The sequence below is a fragment of the Silene latifolia genome, chromosome 11, assembly GCF_048544455.1.
Source record: "Silene latifolia isolate original U9 population chromosome 11, ASM4854445v1, whole genome shotgun sequence".
Taxonomy (NCBI): Eukaryota; Viridiplantae; Streptophyta; class Magnoliopsida; order Caryophyllales; family Caryophyllaceae; genus Silene; species Silene latifolia.
In genome coordinates this window covers 187,130,322-187,153,109 of record NC_133536.1, presented here as the reverse complement: position 1 = coordinate 187,153,109, position 22,788 = coordinate 187,130,322, and the positions used below count along the sequence as shown (strand labels likewise).

The following is a 22,788-nucleotide window of genomic DNA, read 5'->3' as shown; positions in this document are numbered from 1 at the left end:
TGTTGTTGTTGTGTTAATTAATTTATTATATATTTATTACTTTTATATTTAATACATTTATTTATTATAATAAAACGGAGATGTGGCTCACAGAATTAAAGCAGGATGTTTGAAATAGAAAAGTGTTACAGGGTTTTATGCGATAAAGATATGCCCCAAAGAATAAAGGGAAAATTTTGTCGCACGACGATTAGGCCTGCCTTACTTTACGGCTCCGAGTGTTGGGTCGTAAAACATTATCACATTCAAAAGATGAGTGTGACGGAGATGCGCATGTCGAGGTGTATGTGCGCCCATACAAGGAAAGATCGATTAAGGAATGGGGTGATTAGGGAAAAGGTGAAAGTGGCGCCAATAGAGGACAAGATGATGGAAAACAGACTAAAATGGTTTGACCATGTGAGAAGGGGACCTATGTACCCACCAGTTAGGAGGCTCGAGACCCGGGGAACAAAAAAGGTTGCTAGGGGTAGAGGGAGACCAAAAAGGACATGGCCGAGAGTGATAGAGCACGATATGAGATTTCTCGGGCTTGATGAGGGAATGGTGACAGAGAGGGCACAATGGAGAAAAATGATACATGTGAATTTTTAGTATTTGACGTTATTTGAAATATTTAATGTTTTTATTTAATTTTTAAAAATTTATTTGTTCTTTTCGGATTTATTAAAACGTTTTACCAATTTTCTTATATATTAATACTTGGTTCACTTTTAAGGTATTTCAGACCCTTAAATTTTACTTCGCTTTTCAAAATCGTTTTAATCTTTATTCTCGATTTAAACTCTAAATTTTTATAAAAGAAATCCAGATTTCGATTTTAAAACCTATAAGTTTACCTTGACTTTTGTATTATGTTTCACTCCCCTTTTGTTTTTCACTTTTCCTTTTCTATATTTTCGCATTTTGAGGTGTGCGTTCAGCCATGGACGGTTTTAAAGGAAGATTCATGTTAGTTGACCCCAAATCATTTTTGGATTAAGGCTCTGATGTTTTTGTATTTATATTATCTCGTGTACCCCTCAACTTTTTCATTTTCTACGATATACCCCTCTTTTCATGCAAAAAAACTTTGACCGTCAATAACTCTTGGCTACAAGTTCAAAATACGATAAATTTTGTTTTCACATTGAGCGTCTTTAAGAGGTCTTCAGTTTGAGGAAAAATTCACCGACGTCTCAACTCGTAGTCGGGAATTATGGTCGGTCAAAGTTTATTCATTAAAAACTGTTTGACCAACCATAACTACCGGCTACGAGTTCAAAATGCGGTGATTTTTTTTTTTCAAATTCAAGGCCTTGACGAGATAATTTGTTTGAAAAAAAAAATTACCATTTTCTGAACTCGTAACAGAGAATTATTGTCGGTCAAAGTTTTTTTGTGAAAAACGAGGGGTACACTTTAGAAAACGAAAAAGTTAAAGGGTACACGAGAGAATATCCCTTATTTTTTTATTATAAGGTAAGCTTGCATTAATGAATAAAAGATCATATTACAACCTAAGGTATGGCTTATCCCAAATCATTGACTAACATACCTCAAAGAAATCAACTATCAACTAGCCCGCACAAACCATTCAACTCTTTTGCTCAAAGTTTTTCCACCAATACCAACGACTCTCTCCCGGATCAACAAAAACAACTTGTTTTACTGTTGCGTTAGGAGCAGCTACAACAACCTTCTGACACACAATTGTTCCTGACGGCCAAATGCTCTAAATCAAGCCCGCAATCATAACAAACATGATACTCCTTCTACCATTAGTATCTTTATTATTGTTATATTATATTATTTTTTATATATCTTAGTAGATATTATTAACCCTTCTCAGAAGATCAAGGTCGGTCGACGGTGCACCCGCAAGGGGATCCCGCCAATTAGCTTCCTTACGCCGTATGGATTTACGCTCAAAGTTCTATATTCCAGAATTAAGCTTCTTCCTCACTTCTTCCTGTAAGGTATCCCTTCTAAAAGGGATGACAGGAAAATACACATCTTAATATACAAATATTTAGTTTTATACAAATATTGATAACAAAAATCATGCATTTACAACATTTTAATACAACAATATTTAGTAATTAATAAAAATCCACAAAATTCATCAGAATAATGAACGTCCTTAATCATAGTTGTATAAAAAAGAAACAATTTCCACAATATTTTCGATACATATATTAAAAAAATAACCAAATTTTAAATCGGAAAATAATTTTATAGAAATTTAAAAATCATCAGGTCTATGAAATTACTATTAGAAACATAATTAAAAAATATAATAATTTAAAATTAAGTAGATCTATGATACTCCGTATTAAATAATAACTCACTAATAATTTTTTAAAAAGATCAACTTTAAAAAAAAACAATAATAATCAGGTAAATGATATTTACTTAAAAATTTATAGAAAATTAAAAATAATCGAACGAAACGAATAAAAACGAGAAAAGTAATTTAAGAAATGTAAAAATAATTCAACAAGTTAAAAATAATCACAAAAACTTGAGAGAGACGGTCTCTCAATAACGTTATTAAGAGACCTCTCACATGATGAGGGTAGGAAGAGAGTTAATTTCTATTTTCCATGTTATGTCTCCCACTAATTTAGTGGGAGACTCACGAGACCTACTGAAAAATAATTAAACACGAATGGTGATAATTATGATGCATGCGAGTAAAAAATGAAAGAAATCGGACCTCTAAAAAGCTATCAATCAATTATGTCATCTTTGATGGGGATCTAACTAAGAAACCAAGCTAGAATCGTGAGAGGCAGAAATCTTGCATGGGATAGTGATGAAGATTGAAGATTTAGGGTGAGTTAAACGGTGATAAGAGGATGAGATGAGAAAGGGCGAGGTTAGACGAGATTATAAAAGAGAGGAGAAGATGATTTGAGTTCATTATTAATGAAATAAGACGAGGAAATGCGGCGGCGGTATTGTTGTCAACTGGAAAACTAAGATAAGAAAAAGAGTGATGAGAAGGGAGGGAGGGAGGTCAGACGAGAGGTGTTATAAAATGAAGGGGTAGGGTTTGTTGACGGCTTATTTAATTTATATGGGGAAATGAGTAATGTTGTTAATTATGTTATCTTATGGGTCGGGTGCTTGCATATTTTGTCTTTTCGAATTATGAAACTAATGCTTGCTCGGCCCAATGGCCATATATTGATCATTCATGAAAATTCGATAATGTAAGTTATGTAATCCATATTATTACGATATATTTTGATTATATAATCCATATCTATTTGCTATTTCGTTTGTCTAATATATATTAGTACTAAAATTTTACCACACATGACTGTAGACACCTCGTTTCTGCACTTCCCGCCAAAACACCCAGTGATGATTGGACCGCATGTTTAGCATATGTCGCGATTTTATGACGTTTTGTAAATCGGTTAAAAAAAGGTAACGCATACACTTGTGTCTACCTCTTGGTTGTCGTCTAGGTGTCATTACGGTCGTTTTGGCAATAATTAGAGTACATTTGGAGTCCGGGTCAAAAATCGTCTTCATTTCCTAAAACCGTCAAATCCCGAGTCAAAAAGCAATGTGCTTGTCTACCTAAGGTTAGGATGTTATAAAATGTTATGGGTATATCTCATTTTGAGTCTGATGCCACTTCCTTGGGCTAAACTTAAAGTTTACGTTACAAAATGTGCATTTCATTTAGCTAAAATGACAACCCGACATTTAGGCCCATTTTACGAGGTGATAACAATTTTTATGGGTCTGGCCTATTTCACAGAAAGTTCTAGATCTTTATTTTAGCTTTCCAACGCCACCAAAACCACCTTATTCCGAGTCTTGTAGAGAAAGTTATGCCTAAAATACGACAGGCTGTCAAACGCGTTTTCTCGCGCAAAAGAATACTACCCGAGAAAGGACGCAGTAAGTACTGCGCCTCTTCCAAGGGATGCATCACTTGCCGCGCTTTTTCTCAAGGCTTTCTTTTCATCCAAGTTTCCGTGTTTCAACCTAAGTCGGTTGTTTCCGGATCTTTCCTTCCGTATCCTATTCTTACCATAATTTCTCCGTGTGATTAGTATAAATAGAGGCCTTTGCCTCACATATTTTTCACGCGAGTGTCCGCCCTTCTCTTCTCTCTTTGCATTCTAAGACCTTGCTCTAAGCTTTCGACGCCTACGTGCTTGATCAATCGACCACATAAGCTTAGATCATTCTGCGTATCAGTCACGTTTGCATGACCGACCAATTTGACCACTACACAATTAATCAATCTTTTTTAAAATCCTTTTTCAAGGGCACTTTCATATTTGCATAAGATCGAGTCGAGTTACCACTAAAAACCGATTTAGTTAAATCTCGCGACGCTAACGTGTAAGTCTGAGGGTGTAAAATCCAAGTTTTATTTATTGTACTTTTTATTTTGTAATTAATGTATGTGTTTATGTCATAAGCACGTTCAAAACCGTCTTTAAAAAAACATTCTTTTAAAACCGTATTTAAATCCCAGTGCATAATGTGTTTCATGTGTCTCAGTTGCGGAAGTATGTGAGTGACCCTTCACATGTGTTAGAGGTAGAGAACATCGATTTGGATGAGTCTTTGTCTTATCTTGAGGTGCCGAAACAGATTCTTGATCGCAAGGTTAGGAAAACTAGACATGGGGAAACAGTTTTGCTTAAGATTCTTTGGTCTAACCATGAGGTTGAGGAGGCTACTTGGGAGGCGGAAGAGGCTATGAGGGAGCGGTATCCATCTCTTTTTTATCAGGTATGTGTGGTTACGGGGACGTAACCATGTTTCTTTTACGGGGGTAGGAGATGATTTCATAGAGTTTTTACAAGTTTTTGCATGTTTTATGCTGGTTTGGTATAGTTAGTAGTTGTCTTGAGTCGAGTTGGGTGTTGTGTTGGGAGATGTGTTTTGAGTTTTATTTTGCATTTTGGTTGTATTGTTATGTCGGAGTAGTGTTGGTATGTTTTGTTTTTGTTTAAGGGTTGAACTTCGGGGACGAAGTTCTTTTTAAGGAGGGAAGACTGTAATACTACGTTTTATGAGTCTTTAGGTACTCTATCGAGTGGGGCTTACTCTGTCGAGTAAGTAGTTTGTGACGCAAAACAGTAGTCTGCTTGTAGGGTACTCGATCGAGTAAGTTTGGGTACTCGATTGAGTAAGGGGCACTCGATCGAGTAAGTGCCTTACTCGATCGAGTAAGTGAGTTTACGGACCGAGTTTTGACGGGTTTTGTTAATGATGCGAGATTAATATATAATGATGACCGTCACTTTTCTTAAACCTTTTTAACAAATCTAAAAACCTAATTGAGAAGAAAGGAGTTACGTAAGTTGATTCATCGCATCATTAGCAAATCCCCAAGGCTAGGAGAGTTGGATCATCTTGTTCTTTACGCCGTTGTGATCCTTGTGTCGAGTGTAAGTTCCTTATACCTTTTATGTTGGATTTTGTTGAGTTCTTTTGAAACCCTAATTGGGTGGTTTTGGGGGTGTTGGGTGATTAGTTATGTCTATGGTGGTAATTGTATGTATGTTTGTTATAAGAGGAGGTTTCGTAGAGGAAAGATTCTGATTAGCTGCTAAGACCGTCTGTGGTGTTTGCATTTCAGGTAGGGTTCCCTACTCAGTATTAGTTACATGGATTTGTTGGTGTTGATGTTGTTAATGTTGTTGTTGTGAGTAATTATCGTAATGGATTCTGATTTGGTGATTGTTGGTAGAGTATTGAGATTATGGTATAACTGTCTGCGATCTTTGGGGTGCGTCCCTGGCTGAGTGGAGTCACTTGCGGGAGTGGCTTCACGCCCTTGATTCACCTTCTGTGGAACCCGCCACAGAAGGGATGTGCACATTAATGGACTTGGGTTTATCGCTAGGATAAGGTGAGCGGGGCTTAGGTGGGAACGGCTGCGGTCCCCCACTGGCGGTGAGGAGTACTTGTTACGGCGGTACTCTGGCAGGACTACACACTTCAGTGTGTAGTCAGATATGTGGAGATAGGGTGGAGTTGTGGTGATTGAGATGTTGGAATTGAGTTGTATGTATTATCGTTTTATTGCAGCTGTTGATTTTGTGTAATTAGTACTAACCCCGTTTAAATGTTTTAAAAACTGTGGTGATCCATTCGGGGGTGGTGAGCAGTTATTGAGCAGGTATGAGACGATGCGTGTGGGATAGCTGGTATGAGTCACCACGTTGCAGTTTAGAAGTCTTCCGCTGTGTCAGACATTTTATAGTTTTGGTAGTTTTGATAGTAGGCAGTTTTGAGAACCTTGTATTTCAGTTTAAGAGTTTTGGAGTTGGCATGTAATCATTTTAAACATTATTATACTTTTAAGTATCTTTCGCTATTGTCTTATGATTATCATTGCCTCGGGAAACCGAGATGGTAGCACTTACATGCCTTGAGTGGTCATGGTAAGGAACTTGGAGTATGGGGGTGTGACAAAGTGGTATCAGAGCGACGATTTTGAAACCTGTAACCAATGAACCTAATGAACATAGGGAGTCAAATTAAAATGAACCCGGGGTAGAAGTTGTAGGAGCTAATGCAAAGACTTGGGAGACATCCTAAAGTCGCGAACTCGCCCTACAATTTTGAACGGGTCACCATGGGATATGAGTCGGGATCGCTATGTGTTTATCTTGTGAATTGTATATCTGTCTAGTAATGTGTGGTATGAATCGGTGAAGGTATGGATGTGGAGTATTTGGAATGTGTAGAGAAAGATGATGATGATGTGATGTATATGTTGTTGGTTGAAAGCATGATAATTGTTTTATAATGTGGCATTAGAGATATGGAAGGGAGGTTGTTTTTGCTTGAGTTATACAAAGAATTATGTATATACATATATATATATATATATATATATATATATATATATATATATATATATATATATGTGTGTGTGTGTGTGTGTGTGTGTGTGTGTGTGTGTGTGTGTGTGTGTCGTTGGATGTCATTTGTATGGGTTTATATAGCTAGAAGTATGTGTAAGTACCTGCGGGTAGTGTTCGAGCTTACATGACTCGATCGAGTGGGGTTAACTCGATCGCGTGGGTGGTTTTGTGATTTTTGGACAGTAGCCTGTTTTAGTGGCACTCGATCGAGTAGGTGGGGCACTCGATCGAGTGGGGTCAACTCGATCGAGTGTGTGATAGGGTCGATCGAGTACGTCTTTGAAAAGTTTCTGGCCAGATTCTGCTTTTGTGGCGCTCGATCGAGTAAGGAAGGGAACTCGATCGAGTGGGGTTAACTCAATCGAGTCGGTGGTGACACTCGATCGAGTAGGTGTTGTACATGTCAGATTCGTGTTTTGAGTTTTGGGTTGTGTGTTTATGTTTACCTTTTCTTATATAGTTACAAGATGCCGCCGAAAAGAACCGCTTTGTATGCTAGGGCTGAAAACATGAGCATTGATGAGATATTAAAGATGTTCGAGCACCAAGATGCTCTCACTGAGGCGCTGAAGAGGGTTGGAAAGGATAAGGAAGAGAAACCTGATCACTCTAAGATCAGTGTACATATTGCAAGGTTTAATCCTAAGGAGTACTTAGGTACAGGGGCGCCAATTCTGCTGGATAATTGGCATAGAGAGATGGAGAATATCCTCAATCTAGTTCATTGCCCGGATGAGTTGAAAGTGGAACAAGCTGCGTTCTACATGAGGGAAGCTGCCGGTGAGTGGTGTGATAAGGTTAAGGTGAGTGCTATGGATATATATGTGAAACAGGGATTACCTGCTATACCATGGGATGAGTTCAAGAAAGCTATGAGGAGAGAGTTTGTGCCGGAGCATGTGCGCAGTAAGTTGAGGGAGGAATTTAATTATTTTAAGATGAAATCTGATATAACCGTTGCTGAGTATTTACCATAAGTTTAATGAGAAATCGAGGTATGCTGAAGACATGGGGCTGAACCAAAAGAATTTGGTGTTGAGGTTTGAGAAGGGGTTCACACCCAAGATTATGGAGAAGTTACCGGTAGGGGTCCTTACGGATGTTAAGGAGGTATATGAGCGAGCTGGGAGGGCTGAGAGGATGGTAGAGATGACCAAAGAGAGAGTTTGTAACGCCCCGTAAATTTCGGACCGTTAATATATTTCGGAAATAATTTATTAATCAAATAAAATTTGATATTTAAGGTAACTAAAGTAAACATAATTCAAAGAAATATAATTTTATTATATTTTGAAGAAAAGTATTTATTTTGATAGTTTTGAAATGTTTAAAAATAGTTTAAACCGTGTAAAACTTTTTATTTCGAAATAAGGGCGTATCGGGGGGAAAATGACAATTCTTTTGAACGTTGGGTAAACGAAATTGGAAATGGGTCGTATGAATACTCAATTTTCTTGTAATCTCGTGTTTAAAAACTTTGGTCTTGACGGAATTTACGTTTGACTTACGGATTTAATTATTATTGAAACGAGTCAAAACCGACTCGTAAAAATCCCGACTAAAAATCCCGCACCTCCTTTCCTCCTTTCCTTTCTTCCTTTCACGCGCACCAGCCCTTCCCCTTTACTCTTTTTTTCTGATTTTTCCTATCTTCATCTCTCCATAAGAACAAAACACCATTTCTCATAATTTCAAGCTAAAATCGCCCTAATTTCTTCGTTTCTTATCGGTTTTTCGCATAATTTACCTTTCCGGAATCCCCTCGCCGAGATCTACAACTTGGTATAATTTAATTTCAGTTTTCTTGAAGTTGTTTTAAGACCAATTTTCGGAAATTTCGTTTTATATGCTTATTATTGCGTTTTAATTGTTTATTTAGGTGAAGGATTGGAAGACGAGTTTGGGGACTCGTATATTATTGAAGATAGCGGATAGTTGTTGTTAGGGTTTGGGTTTTGAGGTGCTAATTGCTTATTTTCTAGCTTAAGGTAACATATTTCGAGTTACTCGACGGATTATCGTCACAATCTTTGTTGTTTTGGATGTTTTGTGATTTTTGGTTTAAGTAATAATTTTCACATGTTAAAATATGGTTGCATGCATGCTTAATTTATGTCTTTTGGTTAGTTTAAGTTAGGATATTAGTAATGGAACGATTAATTAATGATTAGATGATGTTAAAACGAGTTAAAATGAAGAAAAAACGGAAAAAAAAGAGGAATAGGGTGACGGGCAGCAGGCCGGCAGGCCGTGGCAGGCCCACGGCTAGCCCACGGCTGGCCCGGGTCGGTCCGTTGCTTGTTTCGCGGTTTTCCAAGCTTTGTTCATCATTTTAGGTTGATTAATGTTATGATTAGTATAAGTAACAAATGGGTAGTAATTTGAATTGAATCATTCTAGTAAAAAAAAATATGTTAATGGTAAAATTGTGCTTATATTAATAGTTATCACATGTTAGGATAGTTTACAAAATGAAATTGTAATTCATAGGCTCAAAATGAATTTTATAGCGATAATTGTAATGTTTTGTTGATTGTCCGAAAAATCGAGCCTTAGTCCCTTTGATCGATGCGATGTCGATTAATTGAGTGATTGGTCATTTTGCAATTTGACCCGTACCTGTCGCAGGGCTGGGGTTGCGGGTAAAAATTCGGTTGAATGATTTGGATAATCGGCCTTTTTCTTGTTTTAGGCCATTTATCAAGCTTTAGTTCACATGTATAGCTTATTGAATTTAATAGCTTCTTATTTTGTAGTAATGGCCCTAGTTTCCCCTAAAGCCTTAAATATTGTTATAATTGCTAGGATTGGAAATTAGTATTGAATACTTATTGAGGAACTGTTGGTTTATCTGCTGAATAGACAATATTATATAGGCTTTCACATGATAGAATGTTAGAATTCATGTTGGTAAGTGGGAATTTTTGCCCTCTTATGGTTAAGTGGGTGTCTTAATTGACTTGTGTGGTGAGTCGTGTGTGGTGTGGGCTAAAGTATTCAAGCTGGGACTAGCTGGGACTAGATCCTAGGTGAGTATTTCGGCCTTCATCATAGATAGGTCTTTATAGTCTCTGACGAGTATATGTTCACTGCTTGATAGCCTTTGTGTTCCTGACTAGTGGATGTTTATCCAAGTTGGGGCATGACCTCAGTTACTTATTTTGATAGTAAGTGGTCAGCTTAAGTACTAACCAACCCTTCGGTGGTGTCCTTAGGGTAATCACTTCACTTTGTTTTAAAAAAAAGTTGTGGGTCTTGGGTGCGGTGGTGTGTATCCGCATGTCTAGGTCTCTGTGATTTTAGGCTAGGGTTGTGTTGTCTCTTGGCCATGTTTTCTTAATAGTAACCGCTGAGCCAAGATACCGGTTCGATTACCTTCCCTACCTCGTGGTATAGACTCGAGTTACAAAGTGACTATTGACCGTACTAAGAACTTATGTCTGTCTTTGATATATTGCCCTTTCTTGTTTGATGATTCTATGAATCATAGAAGGTGAGATGCAAGCCGGCTATGGTTGATAGAGTTTGGATTACAATTTGTTAAATGTTTCACATGTTAGTTTAGTTGGTCAGTTTAGGACTCATATGTTAGAATAATTGATAATTGAATTATTTATCATCTTGTTTACATGTTTTACTACATGTTACATTAATTTTGACGATTCGTGGCTGGGGGGACTCGAAGTTACTCCCCACTGAATTGTGGCTTTCGTGTTTGTATAAAATGCGATTGACAGGTTGTTGATGCTTTGTTAGGGGTCACAGACGAGCTAGTGAGCAAGGAACCTTGGACCTAGTTTTGGCTATTCTATTAGTAACCCTTTTATCCTTTGGTTTGTATATTATTTGAAGGGACATATGTCTCCCTTTTCTATTTTGGGTTTGTATCATTCTACTTTCTATTTAGCTATGGCAAAGTAGTTCATCAGCTTTTGCAGGGTTTTGGCACCCGCTTCTGGGAATGTTGGACTTCTTGAGTTGGATTGGTTGTGAATGGTTTAGTTAGAAAATTTTTTGAAATTGCAGGTTTTTGGATAGTTGAACCATTTACAAACATATCCTACCAGTTTTTCCGTAGAATTTACGCATTTAAGTAATTAGATAACGCTAATTTTTAGGGTGTCACAGAGTTTCTGAAAAGGGAAAGGCTGAGAGTGAGGGTGGTGGTCACTCCAGTTACACGAGGGGTGGTCATAACTAGGTGAGGGCATACTCTTCAGGTTCAGGGTTTAGTACTGGAGCTTCTTACGGGCGTGGCCGTGGTGGTAGTAACAGTAATTAGGGGATAGCTTGTTTTAATTGTGGCGGTATGGGCCAGAAGAGGCATGAGTGCACCAGTGCTGCGGGTGGGAGTTTCCAGAGACCGTCACAGAGAAGTTTTTCTCAGGGTCCTTCGCAGAGTTATGCTAGTAACAGGCCAGCTGGATCGTGGAATAACCGGGGTGGTCACAGTAACAACAATGGTGGGGCTAACCGCAATGGCGGTAATTCATATCAGAAACCAGTGACGAACAACAACCAGGGGTCGGCAGCTAAGCCGACTACTTTAGCTAGTACTGTCCAGGGAGGTGGGCAGAAAACCAGTGGTAAGCTGTTTTGTTGGAGCTAGTGTCCTCCACAGTTAGTGTGATAACGTATATAAATCTCTTATAAGTTCACAGGGTATACTTAGTATTTTATCAGTTGATTAACGTTTACTAATAACGGTTGGCTTGCTAGAATTTGACGTTATTATCATACTGATGGCGGTGATCAACTGGTCCCTAAAAGTCACACCTAAAGGATGTGTTTGAGAGATGTGATTATATGAAAATATAATCACATTGATGCCTTATATGACTAAAAGGTTAGTCCATGTATTTGACTAAAACGTTAGTCAATGTGATGATGAGACGATTATTTAATTAGACGAATTAATTGTTAATTCGTAAATTGAATATAAACTGTTATATTTAATTATTGTATATAATGTTAGCTTAAAGGAATTAAGATGTTAATTCGTAATTAAACATAAACGGTTATATTTAATTAGCAAATTATAAATATGCGATATTTATAGTTAATGTATATATTATACGATATTGTCATAATAAATGACGACGGACCGGTATTTAGTGTGTGGACTTATTAATACGTGACGACATAAATGACAATTGATAATTATACACATTTTATACAAATAAGATAACAACCTAAAATAAGAGGATTTTCTCCTTATTTTGGTTGGTGGGTTTTACACGGTCAAAGGGAGAAAAAGAGGAAGAAAAATATCTTCCTCATTTGGCTCTCCCTTGGACGGTTAAAAAGAGAAAAGAGGGAGATCATTTACTCACTTCTTTTTGACCTAATTCTCTCATCAAAAGAAAAACCTAAAATCATTAGAAATTAGGGTTCTTATTCTAGCAAAGAAAAGAGGCATTTCTCGGAGCATCTTGGGTGCAACGATTAGGAGAATATCGATCTCGATATTTGTTCTTAGGCCTAATTGCTTGGACCGAAGGTTGATTCTAATCTCTACTCTTTTGTTTATGCAATTTCGTTTATGACTCGTAATTCATAATTATAATTTCGTTATAATTCGAATTTCTTGATGAAGTATACCGATATTTCCCACAAGTGGTATCGGAGCATAGGCCACGAAATTATTTTATATGATATTCATAAATGGATTGAAACAAAAAAAAAATTGATTTTTTTTTTTTCGGCCGCACCATTTTTGCCGAGAGTTTTTTTTTTTTTTATTCCTTATTTCCATTTTGATTTATTGATATTGATATTTTAATATGTTAAGATGATATGATAAATTTGTAGATGTTTTGATTTAATAAGAATTAAATTGAAATGTAAATGGAAATTGTTTTTGATTGATGATATTCATTTGTTTTTGCTATATAGTTTTGGCATACATGTTTTTAAATTATTGTTTAGAATCATGATTCATTAATTTAATAATGTTCAAATCAATTGTGATGAATCAAATATTCGCATAATCGATTTAATCATAATTTAGATATTCATTTTAAGAGGTTAAATTGAATCATCTAGTTTGGATCTATGTTTAAATTAAATGTTGATGATTATGCCAATCTTGTTCTAGTAGCAACATTAAACAAATTTGTTCTTATTAAAAGGGTTGTTTTCGAAAAAAAAAACTGTTTTTTTTTTCGTTTTTGGGCAAAATGCCGCAAGCCATAAAAAGAAAAAAAAACTGTTTTTCGATTTTAGGGCAAATGCCGAGAGAGAAAAAAAAACCTGTTTTTTTTTCAGTTTTTTTAATGCCGAGAGCTGTTAAATAAAAAAAAAACCTGTTTTTTTTTTTTTTTTTTTTTTTGTTTTGGCCAATAATTATTATACATTAGATCTATAATGTATGATTATTTTGTTGTGAAAAAGTTCACAAATTAAAGATACCCAATTATTTTAAAGTGGTTTAAAATAATGTTAGATTAATTCATATTACAAGTTAATATGTTTTAAAGATTGGAATTATTGTGAGTAATTGAGGAATTGTCACATAATTTTGATCATTTTAAAATAGGTGGTTTGGATAAATTACTCTACATAATTAAGGAACTATGTCTTGAATGATTAATTTATTGTTGATGCATTTTTATTTAGTTGTATGAATTGTTGAATGGTTTATTTACGTATTTTTGCAATCGGTTGTAATTTATATTACCTAGTGTGGCCTTAGTTGATTATGTTTTCGTAATGATGGAAACATAGTCTTGATGTAATTTTGAGATCTCGAATCTCCTTTGGTTTTCTTTAGTATTATGTTTTTGGAAATTAGAATGTAAATAGGTTTATTTTGTAAACTTTATTGTAATTTAGAGAAGACTAAAGATGGAGATTGGATTGCTCACTCCCGCTACATGGACCAAGATGGAACATCAAGACAAGCTTCTCGGGTCCTAGGAAGGATTCCAAAGTTGTATTTATGTTCATTTTGGTAGATAGGTCACACTAGGACTTTATTTTTGTTTTACGTTTTTCCATTCTTATTACTTTTCTTCGCATGATAGTTAGTGCATCATATTCCGCCTAAACCAAACCACCTACTAATCTGCATGAAAATTGACTCATATAGATTGAATGTTAGTTATCATGGACATAAAGATGTCATACTATTTTAAGCCATCATCTTAATTTATTCATTCTCGCATGCTAGATATTAGTTCACTTAAAATGAATTAAAATGAAGTTGATGGGATCTTCCTCTAAAACTAAAATTGAGACTAGTCTTTATAAGGGCAAACAACTATGAATCCCTTCTTCGTCGGTAGGCATATAGGACCTTACTCTCCATGTGACCCCTTCTACGTTGGGTAAGTAGTTTGTGTTGACTTATTTTACCTCAAAATTATAATCCGAAGAGTTTCTCGTGATTATGATGGACTGTAGATAGAATTTACAGAAATTTATCAACCAAGAATTCTAACAGTAGAATTAGCCAAGAGGTTGGCTTATCAATTTACAGATAATTGAGTCTTGGGATCATTTATTTAATTCTTGAGGGAGGTCAACTGTATAAATGCTTGAGTCTTCGCTTATAACAGTTTTGCATTAGACTTAAATCATAACGATGAGTATGCTTATTATGTTTTTATTATTCTTTTCGCAGTGTAGAATTCGTTTTATATTGATAATACTGCTTACAACAAATGTCTGGAAATAACGAAATCCCTATGCCAAGTGACACACTTGCACGCGAGTCCTGGCTCAAAACTTTCATGGACCACATGAATCAGTCCACACGTCTGAAGAATGACGGGTCCAACTTTGCGGACTGGGAGGCATCATTACGGAATCGCCATTCCGACGGTAAGCTTAAGTACTTAACTGAGCCAATACCGCCAAACCCAGGCCCCAATGCAAGAGCTAACGAGTCACTTGCTTATAGTGACTTCGTCATGGAAGCGGGTGCGATAAAGAACGTACTCATTTTTGCAATGGAAACCAATTTGCAAAGACGCTTCATTGCCCAAGGTGCAAACAAGATTTTCACCACGCTCACTAATGAGTTCTCAAAAGCACCGAGAATCGTTACTTATGAGCATACATGTCGCTTCTTTGATGCGAAACTCCAGAAGGGCCAACCGGTTAGCCCACACATTCTTAGCATGATTGAGAATGTCGAGAAACTGGAGGCACTTGATTGCAAAATCAGTGAGAGCATAGTCGTTGACCGTATGCTTCATTCACTTCATGATGGTTTGCCCTCTTCAGGGCAAATTACTACATGAATGACATGAAGAAAAGTCCTCATGAGCTACACTCACTTCTAGTACAGACCGAAAAGGGTATGAAATTGAGTGGGAGCATGAAGTAAGATGTTCTCATGATTTCCAACAAGAATAAGGGTAAGGGCAAAGCTCACGACGACCTAACTGTAGGAAAGCCAAAGTTTAAGAAGTCAGGAAACGGTAAGAGTGGGCCTGGTGAGACTAGTGGCTCACAAGGCAAGGCAAAGAGCAAGGACGGTAACGTTGAGTGCCACCATTGTCACAAGACTGGGCATTGGAGGAGGAACTGTCCCGTATACCGTGAGGACATAAAAGCAGGCTGCGTCACTCCTGTTGGTATGTCATCTTATATTCATATGATTGAGATTAAACATGCAAGTTTCGGAACTTGGGTACTTGATACTGGTTGTGGTTCTCATCTGTGTAATCATTTGCAGGGCTTAAAAAACATCACACCCCTCGCAAAGGGTGATGTGGACCTGCAGGAATGGAGCAAGAGTTGCTGCAGTCTCAAAGAGAACATACGTAATCCAGCTCCCGAGTGGTTTTGAGTTATATTTATATAACTGTTACTATGTGCCAAGTTTATCTAAGAATATTATTTCTGTTTCCGTACTTGATAAAGACGGTTTTTCATTTTCAATAAACGACAATAGCTGTATTTTCTCTTTTAATGTAATGGTTTATGGCAAAGCAGTTTCCATGAATGGAATTTATATCTTAGATCAAACCACAGAGATATTACATGTGAATAATAAGAAATTAGAGGTTGGTGACAAAGATCAAACTTATCTATGGCATTGTCGAATGGGACACATAAATGAAAAACGTGTAAAGAAACTCATTGAGAATGGGACTTATCCCCACTTTTGATTTCTCATCATTTGGCACGTGTGAATCATGTCTTATCGGCAAAATGACTCGAATTTCCTTCAAAGGTGTTGGAATCCGCGCTAATGACCTATTAGGACTCATACATACTAATGTATGTGGACCTATGTCAATCACCGCAAGAGACAGCTATAGATATTTTATCACTTTCACGGATGATTTGAGTAGATACGGATATGTCTACTTAATGAAGCATAAAAGTGAGTCTTTTGAAAAATTAAAGGAATACCAGAATAAGGTTGAGAACCAACTGGGAAGAAAGGTTAAAGCACTACGTTAAGATCGTGGTGGCGAATATCTTTCAAATGAGTTTGATCAACACCTTAAAGACCGTGGAATAGTTTTACAGTTAACTCCACCTGGAACACCTCAATTAAATGGTGTGTCCGAACGGAGAAATCGAACACTACTTGCTATGGTTCGATCCATGATGAGTCACACGGTAGTACCTGATTCATTATGGGGTTTTGCTCTTTTGTCAGCTGCTCTTATACTTAACCGAAGTCCGTCTAAAGCTGTCGACAAGACTCCGTATGAAATGTGGAAGGGAACGGTCCCTAACTTGTCCTTTATTCGGGTTTGGGGCTGCGAGGCTTATGTCAAGTGGAGACACGAGGATAAGCTCGGCCCGCGATCGGTCAAGACATACTTTACTGGTTATCCAAAAGGAATGTTTGGTCATTACTTCTATTCGCCTACCGAACATCGAGTTTTTGTTGCGACTAGTGCAAAGTTCTTAGAGAAAGAATTTCTCGAGAACAAGTCAAGTAATAGAACCTTCGCGCTGTCGGAGATTCAAGAACCAACAACCGAGGAACAGATGGAGGAAGATGTTCCTTCAACTAATGATACGGTTAATATTCCTCAGGAACCTAGGAGGTCGAGTAGAGTCTCTAATCCTCCAGACAGATACATTGGTATGGTCGAAGAAAATGAAGTTTTGCTCCTAGAGAGTAATGAACCCGCTACCTATAAAGGTGTCATGACCTGTTCCGACTCTAAGCTATGGCTTGAAGCCATGCAATCCGAGATGGACTCCCTGTATGAGAATGACGTATGAGATCTTGTTGGTTTACCAAACAAGGTACGACCTCTTCAGTGCAAATGGCTTTACAAAATAAAGCATTCTGTAGACGGGCAACCAGATACCTATAAAGCACGACTAGTGGCAAAAGGTTTCACTCAAGTGCACATATTGCATTATGATGAAATTTTTGCACCCGTAGTTGTGCTGCGTTCCATTCGGATAATCTTAGCGATTGCCGCTTTTCATGACTATGATATTTGGCAGATGGATATGAAAACCGCCTTCTTAAACGGTTATTTTGAGGAGGAATTGTACATGGTACAACCCGAAGGTTTCATAGATCCTGAAAATCCTAAGAAATTGTGCAAGCTTAAACGTTCCATTTATGGACTTAAGCAAGCTTCTCGAAGTTGGAATCATCGTTTCGACCAGGTGATAAAAGAGTATGGTTTCACTCGATCGGTCGACGAACCATGCTTATATATCAAGTCAAGTGGGAGCAAGATTGTTTTCTTGATATTGTATGTCGATGACATACTCTTGATTGGGAATGACATTCCTCTCTTATCTTCGGTAAAAGGATGGTTGAAGAACCATTTCCAGATAAAAGATCCGGGTGAGGCACAACGCATATTGGGAATCCGTATCTATCGAGATAGATCACGACGGATGTTATCACTGAGTCAGGAGTCTTATTTAGATAAAATTCTTGAAAGGTTCAGCATGACCAACTCCAAGAAGGGGAACCTTCCAATGACTTCTGGGATGCATTTGAGCAAGTCTCGGTCACCCAAGACACCAGAAGGGGTTGAACGCATGAGTCGTGTTCCTTATGCATCAGCCATAGGATCAATCATGTATGCCATGATATGCACACGTCCAGACGTGGCATATGCATTGAGTATGACGAGTCGGTACCAAGGCAATCCAGGTGAAACACTCTGGATGGCTGTTAAAAACATCCTTAAGTACCTACAGAGAACTAAGGATTGGGCATTGACTTATGGAGGAGATACTAAGCTTTGTGCAGTCGTTTACGCAGATTCTAGCTTCCAAACGGATCGAGATGATTCAAAATCTCAGTCTGGGTTCGTTTTTACTCTTAATGGTGCTGCGGTCAGCTGGAAAAGTTCCAAACAGGAAGTTGTAGCAGATTCTACTACTGAATCCGAGCACTATGCCGCTTCAGAAGCAGCAAAGGAAGCTATATGGATGCGTCAATTCTTACAAGGACTAACCATATTTCCTAATTCGAATGACCCAATCACCATCTATTGTGACAATAGAGGTGCCATCTTCCAGGCCAAGGAGCCTAAGTTTAGCAACAAGTCTAGACATGTACATCGGAAGGCTCACCTGATCCGTGATTACGTGGAGCAGGAGGACATAGTGATTGACAAGATTGCTTCGGATGACAACATCGCGGAGCCTCTCACTAAACCATTGAAATATGATAAGCATGAAGGGCACGTTATTTCCATGGGAATTAAACGTGTTCCTGAGTTGTACTAGTTGCTTATGGATTCGATACATTCTTTTTCCATATGTTATTTATAACTTCATCGTATTATTTCATATTTTGTTTTTCATGTGGATTGTACGACAATATTGAACGCCACAAAGTGAACTGAATTACATTATATTTGTTTTGGTCCGTAATCGCCTACATGAGCTGATAACTCTGGCTATTATATTGTGAAGTTGATTGATGGTGGGTTCAACGAGCCATGAGCCATAAGTCAAACGGTTGGCTGATCAATCACAGATGCGAGTTATAATGATACCTCGTAGGACATTGTGACAACGTAATGGAGTCCTAAATGTTTAAAAACATTTGGGGCCAGGTCGTGGATTGGACGTCCATTGTGTTCCTAGAGTCGATTCTTTTGACTATCGACGTCTCTTGAGATTAAGGAAGTTTTTGGGTGACTTTGGTTTCTTTCTCATGGTCGACCGTAACAGGAGGCTAAGCAGATTTTTACTGGGTCATTTCATACTGTGCTTATATCTGCAGGATTCGAGTTGAAGAAAATATCCAGCCTTTATCAGGTTTAGACATTTCTCAGGGCCACTCGAGGAGTTGTAACTGAAATGCGTGGCCATGCTCGAATGATTATTCGTTTATCAATTAAGTTACTCTCTAGTCGGGAAAACCACTCTTGATATTGATCACTTGTAAAATACGACCTTTGTGAATACGGATTTTGCAAATTGTTTTACATTGAGTGGGAGAAATTAAGGATATGAGAATCGGTTATCGCACATACACTTGTGAGGACAAGTGGGAGATTGTTGGAGCTAGTGTCCTCCACAGTTAGTGTGATAACGTATATAAATCTCTTATAGGTTCACAGGGTATACTTAGTATTTTATCAGTTGATTAACGTTTACTAATAACGGTTGACTTGCTAGAAGTTTGACGTTATTATCATACTGATGGCGGTGATCAACTGGTCCCTAAAAGTCACACCTAAAGGATGTGTTTGAGAGATGTGATTATATAAAAATATAATCACATTGATGTCTTATATGACTAAAAGGTTAGTCCATGTATTTGACTAAAAAGTTAGTCAATGTGATGATGAGACGATTATTTAATTAGACGAATTAATTGTTAATTCGTAAATTGAATATAAACTGTTATATTTAATTATTGTATATAATGTTAGCTTAAACGAATTAAGATGTTAATTCGTAATTAAACATAAACGGTTAAATTTAATTAGCAAATTATAAATATGCGATATTTATAGTTAATGTATATATTATACGATATTGTCATAATAAATGATGACGGACCGGTATTAAGTGTGTGGACTTATTAATACGTGACGACATAAATGACAATTGATAATTATACACATTTTATACAAATAAGATAACAACCTAAAATAAGAAGATTTTCTCCTTATTTTGGTTGGTGGGTTTTACACGGTCAAAGGGAGAAAAAGAGGAAGAAAAATATCTTCCTCATTTGGCTCTCCCTTGGACGGTTAAAAAGAGAAAAGAGGGAGATCATTTACTCACTTCTTTTTGACCTAATTCTCTCATCAAAAGAAAAACCTAAAATCATTAGAAATTAGGGTTCTTATTCTAGCAAAGAAAAGAGGCATTTCTCGGAGCATCTTGGGTGCAACGATTAGGAGAATATCGATCTCGATATTTATTCTTAGGCCTAATTGCTAGGACCGAAGGTTGATTCTAATCTCTATTCTTTTGTTTATGCAATTTCGTTTATGACTCGTAATTTCATAATTATGATTTCGTTATAATCTGAATTTCTTGATGAAGTATACCGATATTTCCCACATGTTTATGATGGAGAAGAAAGCAGCAGAGGATGATGCTCACGTTATCACCAGTACATTTATTGTTAATTAGTCTTTACCTTTGTTTTGTTTGATTTGGGGGCATCGCAGTCGCTTGTATCTTCGAGTCATGCTAAGCTGTTGGGTTTGAGTGAGTATGAGTCTGTAAAAGAAGAAATTTTTATACCGTCGGGTGAGTCTGTGTCTTGTGGGCGGTTGTATAGAGGTGTTTCTATGATAGTTGGGCAAGTTGACCTACCTGTAGACTTGTTAGAATTTCCTTTAGATGGTTTTGAGATGATAGTTAGGATGGATTGGTTGGGAAAGTACAAGGCTAAGATAGATTGTCATCAAAAGAGGGTTTCTCTGAGAGGTCCTAAGGGGATTAGTGTGTCTTATCGTGGGTTTGTTGTCAAACCCAAAGTTAAGTTGATTGCAGCAGTGACCTTAAAGTCTTATCTGAGGAAAGGGTGTCCGTTGATCTTATGTCATATGAGGGATCATCGCGTGGAGAGTCAAACAGTTGAACAGATACCAGTGGTGGGGGAGTTTTCAGATGTCTTTCCAGAGGAGATATCGGGGTTGCCACCGAAAAGGAAGATAGATTTTAGTGTTGAGTTGAAACCGGGGACGGAGGCAATCTCTAAGGCACCGTACCGTATGGGTCTTATGGAGTTGGAGGAGCTGAAGAAACAGCTGGATGATCTGATTGAGAAGGGATACATTAGACCTAGTGTATCACCGTGGGGAGCACCAGTTTTGTTTGTGAAAAAGAAAGATGGGAGCTTGAGGTTGTGCATCGATTACAGGGAGCTGAACAGATTTACAGTGAAGAACAAGTATCCTTTACCGAGGATAGATGATTTGTTTGATCAGTTGAACGGTGCAGCGGTCTTTTCTAAGATCAATTTGAGGTCGGGTTACCATCAGGTGAAGATTTGGGAAGAGGATATACCATAGACAGCTTTTACATCGAGGTATGGTCATTATGAGTATGTTGTGATGCCGTTTCGGTTGTCTAATGCACCAGCAGTGTTTATGGATTTGATGAACCGGGTCTTCAGTCAGTTCTTGGATCAGTTTGTGGTGGTCTTTATTGATGATATCTTAGTCTTTTCTAAGACTAAGGAGGAACATGAGGAACATTTGAGGCTAGTGTTGCAGACTTTGCGAGATAATCAGCTGTATGCAAAGTTGTCCAAGTGTGAGTTCTTGTTAGAGGAAGTTGCTTTTCTGGGGCATGTGATTTCAAAGAAGGGTGTTGTTGTGGATCCTGCAAAGATAGATGCAGTTACTCGGTGGGAAGCACCAAAGAATGTGGCTGAGATTAGGAGTTTCTTGGGTTTAGCTGGATACTATCGACGGTTCGTTAAGGATTTTTCCAAGATAGCTAAACCGATGACAGCTTTGTTGCGGAAAGAGAACAGGCATCCCTTGGATGAAAGTTGTGAGACGGCGTTCCAAACATTAAAGGAGCGTTTGACCACAGCTCCAATCTTAGCATTACCTGAAGGGAGTGAGAACTTTGAGGTGTATACAGATGCTTCAAAGAATGGTTTGGGTTGTGTCTTGATGCAGAACGGAAAGGTGATTGCCTATGCTTCTAGGCAGCTGAAGCCTTAGGAGGAGAATTATCCGACACATGATCTAGAGTTGGGTACGGTTGTGTTTGCTCTCAAGATTTGGAGGAACTACCTTTATGGGGCGACCTTTAAGGTGTTTTCAGACCACAAGAGTCTCAAGTACATCTTCACTCAAAAGGAGTTGAACATGAGATAGAGGAGGTGGATGGAGCTGATTGGGGATTATGACATGGATATTATATACCATGAAGGGAAAGCTAATGTTGTTGCAGATACTTTGAGCAGGAAGAGTGTGCATTCTCTTTGCATGGTTGTGTCTTTGATGAGGCTGAGAGATGAGGTGGGGAAGTTAGGGATATATATGATACAGAAAGGAGATGCTACAAGGGATTTGACAGTGGAGCCAGATCTTTATGATGATATTCGTAAGAAACTGAAGGAAATGTAGATTCATATACATTCTTAACATACTCATATATGTCTAAAATTTGTCATAAAATTAAAACGGATTATATGCATGCAAACAAATAATATAATAGAGGAGAAATCATGTCCTTACATTCAATATTTCGGTTATAATGGGCACAAGAGAGATCACCTTTCTCTCTTGTTCTTGAGCTTTTCCCTTATGGATGAACAAGATCTAAGTATAAGATCTCTCCCCAAGCTTTATACCCAAGGCTACTCTTAATTTAATTAATATTACAAATACTAGTATAATATTAATCAAGGTAGAAAATTGAACCAAAAACTTTTATAAAACACTTATTTGTTTCGGTTTTATAGAGAGAAGAAGAGAGGATTTTTCTTCTCACTAGAACTCTATTTTTGGATGATAAG

General features: G+C 37.5%; 1 long non-coding RNA gene across 1 annotated transcript; it reads left to right on the top strand.

Annotated features, from left to right (window-relative positions):
* The first annotated feature begins 8,521 nt into the window (after positions 1-8,521).
* Positions 8,522-10,977, top strand: LOC141615238 (uncharacterized). The gene is made up of 3 exons (XR_012529737.1): positions 8,522-8,675; positions 8,773-8,881; positions 10,631-10,977. It is a non-coding gene; the product is annotated as an uncharacterized LOC141615238 (long non-coding RNA).
* The last annotated feature ends 11,811 nt before the right edge of the window (positions 10,978-22,788 follow it).